Raw genomic sequence first — 12,724 nt, 5'->3', positions numbered from 1 at the left:
ATGGCGGTTTCGGAAACAAATGAATGACATAGTAGAAGCGACTTGTTTCTACAGAAAATCGCTCCGCGGTAGAGCACACGTCGGTGGAAAGTTATTAACAATTAATCAACCTGGGGCCAATCAGCCCCGGTCTCCCCTAAGGACTAGGTAAGGGGATAGGCCACGCACGACGGCTGTTAATTAATTAATATTTTTGTTGAAGACAAATATCTAACCGAACGTATAAGATATAATGTGTTACATTTTTTGAATAAGTATAGATTAATTATATATCGATAAAAATATATCATGAGAAGTTCCAGTGTAACCACATTATCCAGATATTATTATTTATTATTTCACTCTTTTTAGAGGACTTTTTTAAAATTTTGAATTTTATTTTTTTAGGCGGGGTATGCATCAACAACGCCTAACGTTATGGGAAATTCCTAGTTGAGCGTACTCCGGCCTAGTAGTTAATAATAATGTTATAAAAGAAGAACTCCTTTCTTTGGAGCATCGTCGCCTCGACATACTGCCGTCACGCGATAAGGATAAGACGATGCTGACGCAGCAGCGTTCTCATCAGAGCCGAGCACGAAATGACCCAGTAGTTCTAGAGATGGGCAAAATTTTATCTAAAAGTTTTAAGGATAAATAACTTTCGGTTATCCTTTATTCGTACTTGTTTTCTGAAAAATATATTCAACATAGTTTATCTGTGAGATTTTATATCTGGGAATTCATTTGTCACCTATAGTTTATTCGAAGCTCGACGTTACGCGTATCCGTATTCGACGCCTCTATAGCGGCGAGAAGTTATTCGAGAGGCATTATCCGTGACATTGTAGCCGAGAGGTTTCAGCTTATCTTTCACCATTATTCGACAGTCGAAGGCAGCGCCATCATGTATCTTACGGTTGTATCCGTCAGAATTTGGCTACGGAAGTTTATGTGTGAGATTTCAATTGAACGAGTTCCTTCTTAACCCTTATAGGTTATTCTAAGCTCGATGTAGCAAGATGATTTATTCGACGTTTTTATTCGTAACAAGATTTTCAGAAGGGATAAAATTACATGTTATCTTTATTCGTTATTTTTATTCCCTGGCTTCGAATACCTGTGCCATCTTGATCCGACGTTGCCAGGTTGTAATATGTAGTGGAGAGTGGGGTAAACACGAACGCGGGGTAATCGCAAACGCCATGATTACGGCGTTTTAATAAATAAAAACGATATTCCCTCTCCACTAGCTAATAGTTTAGGTCGTATCCAACGCCGGGCAGAAAGTAATAAATACAGAACGCTCATGCTATTTAAGATAAAGACAATTTATTATTTTCATCATGTTTCCAGTAATATTTTGTCCATTTTTAATTGCTTGTAATTACTGTTGAATTAATGATACAATTAGCTTTTTTTAAGTTGAAATAAAGCACTTTTTTACCAACGTTTTTGTGATCAAGGCGTTGCGAATCGTTGTCATGATTCTAACCTCTGAAATAAATTCTTAGTTTGCTAAGTGACGTGTTTCGCCGTTTAAAAAAAAAATGCCATTGGTCGGAATACCAAAAATAATAGGAAGGTCACTAAACACAGATCAGTAAGATATCGTGTGACTTACATTATTGTTAATCATTCATAAAAATTAAAATTAGATTGTAATTGTAATTGTAATTGTAATTGTAATTGTAATTGTATTGGTATAATGAGGGAATAATGTTATTAATAATGTAATTCAGTTTACTTGTCAATAATGTTTAAAACAGTATTTGTTCGTGAAATAACATGATAATTTTAGTTTGTAATATAATTTGTACTTATTCGTATAAATAATTTGTACTTATTCGTATAAATAATTTGTACTTTTTTGTATAAATAATTTGTACTTATTTGTAGAAATAATTTGCACATGGTGTATAAAATGTAATGGTTAGTGCTTTTAGGGGTGATTCTACACCTCTGGATCGGAGGATCGCCTTGCTACCTCATTGCACCGCCCTCCTGGCCGCTTGCTACACCCGCCGCGGCCGCGGCTGCGTCGGTGTCGTCCCGTTCAGTTCCACCATCCCATCCTTGTGCCCGGCCGTATTAACCTTCTGTTTGTGTGAATTTCAATCTGTTATATACTATATATTATTTATGTACTATATTTTCATAAATTCCATTTATTCGTTACTCACTTATGCATTTTCAATTATGATTTTCATATCTCCATATACTGATAGTTCCCTTTCAAAACTACTCTTCTTCCGAAGAGTTGGTCCGAAGTCCTATTCCTCTTCGGTGAATTTGCCATTGTGGCATAAGATAATAATCTTTCCAGGGGTGCAGAAGACGGGACTGGAGTGTTATATTTATAGAAGATAGTTTGCAAATGAGGATATTTTTCCAACACTGAAAAATTTGAAAAAGAAAAATTAGAATTTCATATTATCCTTTTAAACTATTAATTTATTAAGGTGAAAGAAATTAACCAACCTCTAATGAAGCTTCCGAGGAATAATCTGTCCCTTCTTCCGCCTCAGTGTCCTCCCCGAAATAAAAAAAATCGTCGGACGACGTTGATACTGATGACAGTATTTGTGCTGCAATAGGAACGTTGTCCTTCTTCATTTCTTTGACTACTGCAGTCTCTAAACTATTCATTAGAATAGTCGTGTACTCATCCTCTACACACGCAAACCACCGATTTTTAAATTTTGGATGGTTCGTGGCAGCTGTTGCCGCACATTTCGATTCTTCCGTAGAGAAAGTGAATATATGATTGAATCGTTTGTTAATACTTGTTAGTAGCGAGGCACTTACTGGAGCACAAAATTCCCAGTCATTTAATTCTAATATACGTAATTTCCTTCGCAATGAGAATAAACATGGGGCAAGCGTTCCACAAAAAATATCTTTCTCTCTTTGCAAGATGTCAATTGCTTGGGCTATTGGTGCTGTGCATTTTATATGTTCCTCTCTCTCTCTCTCTCTCTCTCTCTCTCTCTCTCTCTCTCTCTCTCTCTCTCTCTCTCTCTCTCTATATATATATATATATATATATATATATATATATATATATATATATATATATATATATATATATACAGGGTGTCCCACTAAGGAGTGGACAGCGCGATATCTCTTAAAGTATTGTCGATAAAAATATAAAAAAAATAGGGAATTGCATGGTTCGAGGGGGCCCATTTATTAGCGCGAACGAATTTTGTTTCCGATTATTATTTTAAAAGATACGATGGTCAAGTTCGGTTTTTCAAATGGAACTATTTTTTTTGAAGACCTGAGTTGATAGTGCGTTCCAAGACAAATTCAATAAGCTTTAATGTATACACTTTATTTCCACTGGTTTTTAAGATATTGCGCTTGCAAATTTACTGATTTTCACAGCAAGAAACCCCTCTGAAATGGCAAAAACCAGGCGCGGTCTTACTGACGCCACGGGTGGCACTGCCTGTTGAAATGGATACTTACCTGCCAAAGGTCTACGCCAGAAATGGCAGGCCCAAAGGCTGGACAATTCTTTTCCGTGAGAAATGCTACTTAGGCAGGTACATCTGCGGTGTCGAGAAGCGCATCGTTACTTTTATTTCGCACTTGCTTCTACGCTCGGATGGCCGGTTCTTTTGGGAGGGATGCAAGTTGGATTGGTTCTGATACAATCTGCTCCCTATGGTTGAAATTTAGTCTAGCAACTTTCACTCCTCCTAACCTAACCAATCCAACTTGCATCCCTCCCAAAAGAACCGGCCATCCGAGCGTAGAAGCAAGTGCGAAATAAAAGTAACGATACCTACCTAAGTAGCATTTCTGACGGAAAAGAATTGTCCAGCCTTTGGGCCTGCCATTTCTGGCGTAGACCTTTGGCAGGTAAGTATCCATTTCAACAGGCAGTGCCACCCGTGGCGCCAGTAAGACCGCCCCCGGTTTTTGCCATTCCAGAGGGGTTTCTTGCAGTGAAAATCAGTAAATTTGCAAGCGCAATATCTTAAAAACCAGTGGAAATAAAGTGTATACATTAAAGCTTATTGAATTTGTCTTGGAACGCACTATCAACTCAGGTCTTCAAAAAAAATAGTTCCATTTGAAAAACCGAACTTGACCTTCGTATCTTTTAAAATAATAATCGAAAACAAAATTCGTTCGCGCTAATAAATGGGCCACCTCGAACCATGCAATTCCCTATTTTTTTTATATTTTTATCGACAATACTTTAAGAGATATCGCGCTGTCCACTCCTTAGTGGGACACCCTGTATATTTCTACACTTTCCATAGTATGTATATTTATCAAATTCTTTTAGTTTTATTGGAATTATTGACGTTATTTTTTTAAATAACGTCGAATCTTCGTATGAGTTGTATGGTAATTCTACCTTTATGAACTTCCTTCATAATGTTCGTCATTTTCAGTGCTAAAAATGGGATGTTGCATTTTTCCTCTATTTCTGGGGGATTCTGCCCCACTGTGCGACATAGAATTCACGTGATTACTCCATGATTGGCAAATATTGCCAAATCTTGTTTCCGTAGTTGCAAGGACAAATATATGATTAAAAAACAAAAAAGAAATTTCCTTGTAAGTTCTCGGAAGGTAACTTAAAAGCCAACAACTGCTGATATTTTTTCTATGGGTTTCTTACGAAAAAAAACTATATGTAACTAATTATTTGCTATTACTTATCGGAGACGATACTACTCATTTGGTTCCCATACAATTTTTCTCTTTTATATTACCGAAATTCAAAATCAGAAGTAGCCGCCATGATAATTTTCCCTTTTTTAGGAGCTTATATTATTAGTTTACAAGAAATACATAAGAAAAACATAATCCCATAACTTTTGGATTTCGACTTGTTTCCCTATTTCTTAGGATTCTGTCCCACTGTGGTGATGGATCGCGGGGCAGCCGCGGCTAGACTGCTTCTGGAGGAGTCAAGTTTTGGCCACCGGTGGCGAGTCGCAAGCTAGGAGATTTCGCCATAATGGCGGGAAACAGACACTCATCGCATTGTGTTGCGTCTCGAGTAGCTTAGGTAGCTGCTGAGGCAGACGCGTTGACACAGCGGTCGAAAAACGCGTCTAGGAAAACGGTTGCATGCTTCTCCATAAGAGGAGTGCTTAGGATTTGGCCGCGGCGGATCGCGTCTTGGAGATCCTACCTTTAGATGAAGAAAGCAAGATGTAGAAAAGGAGGCTAGTACTTATTTCCACTGTCTTCGACGTGCGCGCCAAACATCCGCGCGCGTGCGTGGCAAAGCGTCGGCTCATTTCGTGCACATCGCCTACAAAATTAGACCCTTTCAAGTGGACGAAAACGTCGTGCGCGGCGCGCTGTTGCACTAGTGCAGGCTTGGGAATTAAGTGATCTTTTCGGCCGAGTTTCAGAGGCGACGCCTCCTTTCTCTCGCCGCCCGTCTTGGCCCCCGTGACGGCCCAGAAGCCTCGAGCGACACCCGTATCAATAGATTTCCACATCACCCATGGAGTACTATTATCGATGCGTTTTTTTGTCAGTGGTATCCCCTGTAGGCCTATTCCACTGTGCCGCGTGATAAAAAATAGATTGGAAAAGCGCGTTTTATCTAAAATTTAGATTTACCCAGCACGTCGAAACGTGCGCGAAAATCTAGTTTTTCCAAACATGTTTAAAATTTTGATAATAAAACGCGCTTTTCCACTCTATTTTTTATCACGCGGCACAGTGGAATATGCCTACAGGGGATACCACTGACAAAAAAAAACGCATCGATAATAGTACCCCATGGGTGATGTGGAAACCTATTGATACGGGTGTCGCCCCAATGCGCCACGCGCGGTTCATACGGCACGGGCCTGAGGCGCTCGAGGCTTCTGGGCCGCCGCGGGGGCCAAGACGCGCGGCGGGAGAAAGGAGGCGTCGCCTCTGAAACTCGGCCGAAAAGATCACTTAATTCCCAAGCCTGCACTAGTGGGACCCTGCCTTTAAGCTCCCGGGTTACGCGAGCACGCGCGTATTTGCCTTCGGCTTGTGGGGGATGCGTAAGGCTAGCTATTCCTCCTTCCTAGTCCCATCTTCCTCCCCTATGCCCCTGACTCGATTCCCTGGCATTCCCCCCTTTTGTGCCTTCACTTCACACAAGCAAATCCGTCCCATTGTTTTCCCCGTTCCTTCCACTGACCTACTGCTGTTTTAATTAGGCAACTGAGATAAGAGTCCTCGCGGTCAAGACCCCGGGGCGACATCCTCCCATCTCAACCCCCCGACCTGGGTTAGATCAAGTCTGGTTAGGTAATATTCGTGGAGATCTGGTAGCGAAACACGGTTCCTCCGCATTGAGGTGTGTAAAAGCCGGTGCGCCGGTATCACTCTGTGGGGATGATGGTTATGAGAATAACTGTTCTTACTGCACCATATGCATAGATAGCAGCCCTACTCTGCTGTAATTGTACGTCGTCACGGGTAAATAAGACACTTTATTGAACATACGAAAATGTGTGTTTATTGCGCGTATAATACTGCACGCACACGGCGTGGCGTACCCAGAACTCTTCGCTCGCCCGTATATGTATATGACTCGCTCGTCTGAGCGTACGTAGTCGAGTCCCCGCCGCTTGCCTATTCCCAGGCAAGATCGCCCGAGCTCACACCGTCGATCCTCGTGAGTCGTCGGCGGACGACGGACATCGGCACGAGAGAGATAGAGAGAACATGCTCCCTACAACTCGACGCTTGAAGCGCCATCTACCAGCCTCCTTGCTTACTTGTTGTCCCCTCCTTCCCGTAGCCCCTGCACCAGCGGAGCCCACGGAGAGTAATAGCCTCATATCTCTCGCCCGAAGGCCTTATCGTGTTGTCCCGGCTCGGTTGTCGTGCTTCGTGCCACCGTCTGAATTACCCCCCGAACCTCCTCCTTCTGTGTTTAAAATGAGTTTGGAAGGGGGCATCTGCTGCCGCCCCCTCCGGTGGACCGTACCGAGGGGTGTTCCGCCCATTCGGATCGTGGCTCCAGCCTTCTACTTCCGAGATATTGACCATGCGAGGAAGCCGGCGTATAGGCCCTCCCCTTCCGGAGGTGAACCTTAAATGCCTTTCCATCGGTTCACCACCTCCAGGAATTCCGCCACACATATTTCCCTTATTCCTCCTTTTTGACAACACCCTTTCCTTAGTTCCGTTGTCCTGGAACACTCGAACAGAACGTGCATAGTGTCCTCCCTTGCTTCCTCGCAAAGCAAGCGCATATTCAATTCGCTTACTCCGATTGAGTGCAAGTGGGCATTCAGTGGCGCGTGTCTGTACAAGATGCCTACCACGCCTCTTGCCTTGTCTATCTCCATGTCTATTATATCCCTTGCTTTGCTCTTTCTCATCTGCGTACCCATAAGTTCTTTCGCTGCCCTACTGTCCACCATCTCCGCTTCTTGTTCGTGTCTCTGCTTTGGGCGCCACGTCCTCTTCTTGGGATCTCGTTGTTTTCACCGGGGGTGGGGGGTGGGAGGAGCTGCTCGCCCCCTCCTTCGCGAGTTGGTCCGCCTTCTCGTTTCCCGCGATCCCCTCGTGCCCTGGCACCCAGTAGATACAGATTTTTGTACCTCTTCTTTCCAGCTCATTCCGCATGTTCTTGCATGCCAGTCCCAGTTTCGAGACGTACACGTACCTGCTCAGCAGGGTGGGCCGAAAAACCCAAACTTTCGAAACTCGCACTAGTGCGGAAAAGTTGCCGTTGGGGAAGACAAATGTGAGGCAAAAAAAAAATTTGAAATCGGTCAATATTTGACCCTCGCGCATCGGGGTCAAAGTTTTTAATTTTTTACCAAGTTTGGCGACTTCCGAATCTTTTCATAAAATTTTGTATCTTTCATTGTTGGACATCAGAAAATATTATTTGAGCACGTGAAATCGTGTTTTATATATTGTCCTACTGCTCAGCGCCTTGATAGCCGCCTTGCTGTCCGATCAGATCTCGATACACCTATTCCAGTTTGCACTGGCCACTGCTGCGTATGTCCACTGGCGTTATTGGGTCCTGTGAAAGGCCCCCTCTATGTCACCATCCTATCTTTCTTCGTGATCTCCACTTTTCGTACAAAGTGATGGACCACCACCTCCACGGAATGTCCCGACCTGAACGCATGCTGAAAGCGGTGTAGTGGGCTCCTTTCGAGAAAGGTGTCCTTGATATAACGGTCTACCATTCTCTCTATAGTCTTCAGCTAATTTTGTCCTGAGGCCGCGCATATTTTGAAAATACACCAAAGGGTTTCGTATTAGCTTTTTTATTTCACGCAGTTGACAATTTTTGGCACACCATTGACGTATCTGATAATTTTATCGGAGAATCCGGCGGCGATGAGTTTGTTTGACTCAGTTCTTCCGTCGCGCAAGTGATTTCTTTGCCTACGAGTAAGATTCTCACGGATAGAAGCAGGGTCAGTGTACTTCCTCTTGTTTCTTAGAACTAACAGGACATGAGATTGAGAAGGAAGAGTAACACGAACAGGACTGTGTTTATTCGGGATCTTTCTGCCAAGTCTCACCAGACTTTAACACCGACAACCCAGCTGGTTGAATCTGTGTTAGGATTTCCTTCACGGAGTCAGTGTCGAACGATGAATCCCGAGAAGAAAATAATGATATTCCTGGATCTATTCTCTCTTTCTTTCATCATCAGACAAAATATCCTCAAAATCTGAATTATGTGCAGTGGAAGCTGAAGATTCGCTCAATTCTGTTTTGAGTTGCGGCACTCTATCAGATAAGTGGTTGATGATCGATTCCAGTTTCTCAATGTGGGACGAGAAGAATCCCTTTAGCTTGGCGACGAGATCAACCTTTAATTTCGTGATATCCAATCTAATCAAGTCACCGACATTGTTACACGATGTTGGAGTTTTCCGAGAGGAGGTACCACTTGAAGGTGAAGTTGGCGAAGTGTCACAATTCAAGAGTTAACCATTAGCATGGGGATGATCGGATCTGTGATTTTTAATTGATTATTCCAAAAATTTTCAACTGATTTATTGAATTCAGAATGAACAGTGTAGTTAAAGTTTTTGTGCATAATTTTTGACAGTTTTTTGATACTGGTAGATTGTTTGGTAGGCCCGCAGTGTGGAGACCGTGCAGCAGAGATACGATGCATCTTCTGGGTTTTTGTAAGGAAATGATTTTTCGGTTAGAAAATTTGGCAACACTGTCGTTAGGTTTAATTACGGGTACAGACTTTACGATAGAAGCTAGTATAGTATCCTCATTCACCTAGTGGCCCTCTTCGATTCCTGTCAGGTTTAGGTTGCAGTTAGGTTTTGGTGAAGCTCTCCCATTTGGTGGATTTGTAATTGTAGCGGTGATAGCGCGCCCAGGTATTGCTGTGGATGACGTTATTGAAATTTAGATCGAATGTAAGAGTAATGGCTAGCTGGCTTGAAATTTGGCGCTACGGGATTTATAATGCCTAGTCTGTATCGGAGGACATGACTGACATCCCACTGTTGTAGGTATCTGCCCCGCTGATTGTTGGCTAATTCGACCCACGATTTGGGGCGAGCGTTCAGGTCGCTAGCGATTGTATAGTAGTTTTCGTTTTTGTGGAGACCGAGTTTGTCAAAGAGACGATTTAATTCTTCTATGACTAGCCGGTGGTTGTCATGTGTAGCATAGATGCTAACCGCGAATAGATTGGTGTTATAATTTTAATTATTGTGAATTCTACAATCTCGTTTTTCACCGATGATGGGTGGAGTATGTGTATAAACGGATGCCTTGGGAGGCTGTATGGATCGATGTGGTAAGGCCAGAGAAGTAATGCACGCTTTCCAGGATGGTGTCATTGGACAGCACGTTTATTAGCCACGTGGGTGTCGTTGATAATGGACGAACACTCTACGGGTATACTTCACGAACAAAACACGATACACTACACACGATTTTAAACACGGAACGATCTATGATATATATATACAGAGCGATACAGGATGTCCCAAAAACGGTGGAGTTCCTTGGGTGACTCAGGGGATGATTTGAAACTGAGCGAAAAGATTTCAAAACTTGTTTAAAACTGCTTTCGGTGCGCAATGAAGGAAAGTAAATGGGATCGCCCCTTGGTTTGTAGGACGATTCAAACACGTTTAATGGCTTCCAGCCCATGCATGGAACAAGTATTAATTGATTTCGATGTTAACCGTAACACAGCGTTTGATCGACACGGATCGCACGGTTACGACTGTCGGGCAGACGAGAGTCGAACAAAGAGTTTTAATGAATGTTCACAACTCGACTCGCGAACACACGATCGAGAGCGAGCACGTTCTCGTAAAAGGCACGTTAGCACGTGGTCAAGACAAAATGCGACTTCACTGAAGACGACGGCACGCTTCGCCGATTCTTCTCGAACGGGCCGGAATTCGCGAGCCTTCGGTCGGGCTCGGCCGCCTCCCTCGTCGATCCCGCGACCTAAGCTACTCGGTCCACCCGAATCACGGAATCCGTAGATTCACATATATACAATCCTTAAGACTAGAGCAAACATATATACAAGTTATGCTACTGAAAATATTTACAACGTGGAACTTCCGAACAGACACAACTTTTTTCTTAGCGAAAATATTGTTCGAAGCATCGTTAACGAGATATTAACAAAATACCCCGACCAATCAGAGCGCGAGCCTTCCGCTTGAGCTCCCGCAGTAGCGTTGGCTACGCGGTAGGCGCCTGCGTCTGTACTACGAACAGGCAAATCGGCATGCATCGAAGGAAACCACGCAAAATAACAAATGAAAAAGACGTAACATACAAAATCGAAATTTTCTATACAATAATGAATAAAGTATAAGTCGAGGAAAATCATCTGAAATGTAAAAAAAAAAACGAATACAGTTTTTTTTTTTAAAGCAGAATCGAAAATAATAATTATTTGAAGCGAGAGGATAAGGAATACGCAAAATTCCTTTTCTTAATATCGTACAGACGAAAATCTAATGTAAGAAGGAAATGAGCGAAAAGTGATCATAGTGTGTTATTGTAATAAATATCCCTAATTCAATAACGGTCAACACTGTTGCTGATAATGAATAAGACTGTTTAAAAATCCCGAAGAAAAATTTATGTACGGAAATTTGGAGAATTCTCCCTGAATATTAGCCATAGTCTGCGTTAAATTTAAAAAATAATAACCACCAATAAAGTAACGAAAACTCACCCTTTCGGAAATTCACCAGCAGCTTGAAAACCTGTGTCACTGAACCGATCTTGGTCATCGACGGATGCGCCCAGTGCATAGCTTGTCCCAGGTATACGACACCACCCAAAGTTAATGGTCGCAACGTCAATTGCGTCTGGGTTAATGTATCGAATATTCACTTCACTGTACGTCTACTAGCACTGATCGAGGTCGTACTTAATTTATTTTTCATGGACCGCGTTGTTCCTACGATATAAAAATTGGTGGAAATGAATTGTCACTTGGCGTTCGGAGCGTGGCTACAGCCGCGCAAATGCTCGTACAGCAGTAGTTGCGTCCCCTTTGTTCTGGACATAAACTCAAAACATCGCACAATACTCTTGTGTAGAAAACATTTCTCTGACGCGATTGCGAACTGATCGACAGGATTTTTTCCAAGGAGCTTCCTTGATCTCCAAGTAGTTTTTCTCGTTCCATTATGAGTTAACTCCCACCACGATAACAGGCCTTAGGTAAAAAAAAGCCAGCATATTTTCGAAACACACGTGCTTTGCAGAAGCGCAACGAACGGACGTGAAACGAAAGATCGTTTCAAGGGGAACTCCATTTGTTTTTAAATGGGAACCTACTATTTTTTTTTACGACTCCAACTTTTCTAGATATTGACAAAAGTATGTCAAGTTTCGCCTTTTTGGAGTCACTAGATTTATCGCCGCTGTAATTTCTTTTGTGGGGTATACTGAAAGAAATGGTTTATCAAGAAGTGCCAACAACACCAGGTAATACGATGGAACGAATCAGAAATGCTTGTAGAAGAATTGACACAGAAACAATACTACGTTCCCATCGTGTAACGAACCGAACTAAGCGGCTGCCACATTTTTCTTTCTCCATTCTATTATAATTATTGTTCCTTTATACTATATCGGATTATATTAGCAGTAATATTAACAGTGCGAACAACGCGCGCCCTATCGTGGAGTCAGAGAACTAAATGCCGCGAACGCATGCGCGGTATCAGTCGATCGCGCGAACGATCCAAGTGCGGATCACGTGCGGATCGAGCGCGCATGCGCAGAATGCACCATCCACCGAACGCCAAGTGACATGCAAGTGTAACACGCGATTGGTGCGGGCCACATACGAATCCTAATTGGTGCGCGTAAAGTTCGAGAGCCATCATTATAAACATTTGTTGTGGTGAGGGAACCTTTTAGCCTGATTTGAACCTTTTTTTTTAATTATTATCGAAATATTACGAACATTATCCGTAACATGTTTGTAGTCAATGATAATTCTGATTCGTTCTATCATATTTTCTGGTGTTGTTGACACTTCACGATGAAAAAATCTCCACCGACAATAAAGATGCGAAACTTGACATACTTTTGTGAAGCTTTGGGAAAATTGAGGTCGTACAAAAAAATGTTTCAGACAAAAAATACTACAATGTTTATGCAGAATGCAATGATGTAATAAAGTAGTAGGTTTCCATTTAAAAAAAAGTTCACCTTGAAACGACCTTGAATTAAAAATGCATATAACCTCCATACTTCACCCTCAAACTGAACAACTTCTGTC

General features: G+C 42.3%; 1 protein-coding gene and 1 long non-coding RNA gene across 3 annotated transcripts in view; one reads left to right on the top strand and one right to left on the bottom strand.

Annotated features, from left to right (window-relative positions):
* Nucleotides 1–5,925, bottom strand: part of LOC143367113 (uncharacterized) — a 142,401-nt gene extending 136,476 nt beyond the window's left edge. The window contains exon 1 of the long non-coding RNA XR_013084977.1: nt 5,713–5,925. This is a non-coding gene — a long non-coding RNA (uncharacterized LOC143367113). The remainder of the gene's footprint in view (nt 1–5,712) is intronic.
* The window catches only part of LOC143367054 (dnaJ homolog subfamily C member 5), a 357,446-nt gene that overhangs the window by 157,777 nt on the left and 186,945 nt on the right, over nt 1–12,724 (top strand). The window lies entirely within an intron of this gene.

This window comes from Andrena cerasifolii, chromosome 3, assembly GCF_050908995.1.
Source record: "Andrena cerasifolii isolate SP2316 chromosome 3, iyAndCera1_principal, whole genome shotgun sequence".
NCBI lineage: Eukaryota > Metazoa > Arthropoda > Insecta > Hymenoptera > Andrenidae > Andrena > Andrena cerasifolii.
The sequence above is the reverse complement of the archived record's forward strand: the minus strand, read 5'-3'. Positions and strand labels throughout refer to the sequence as shown.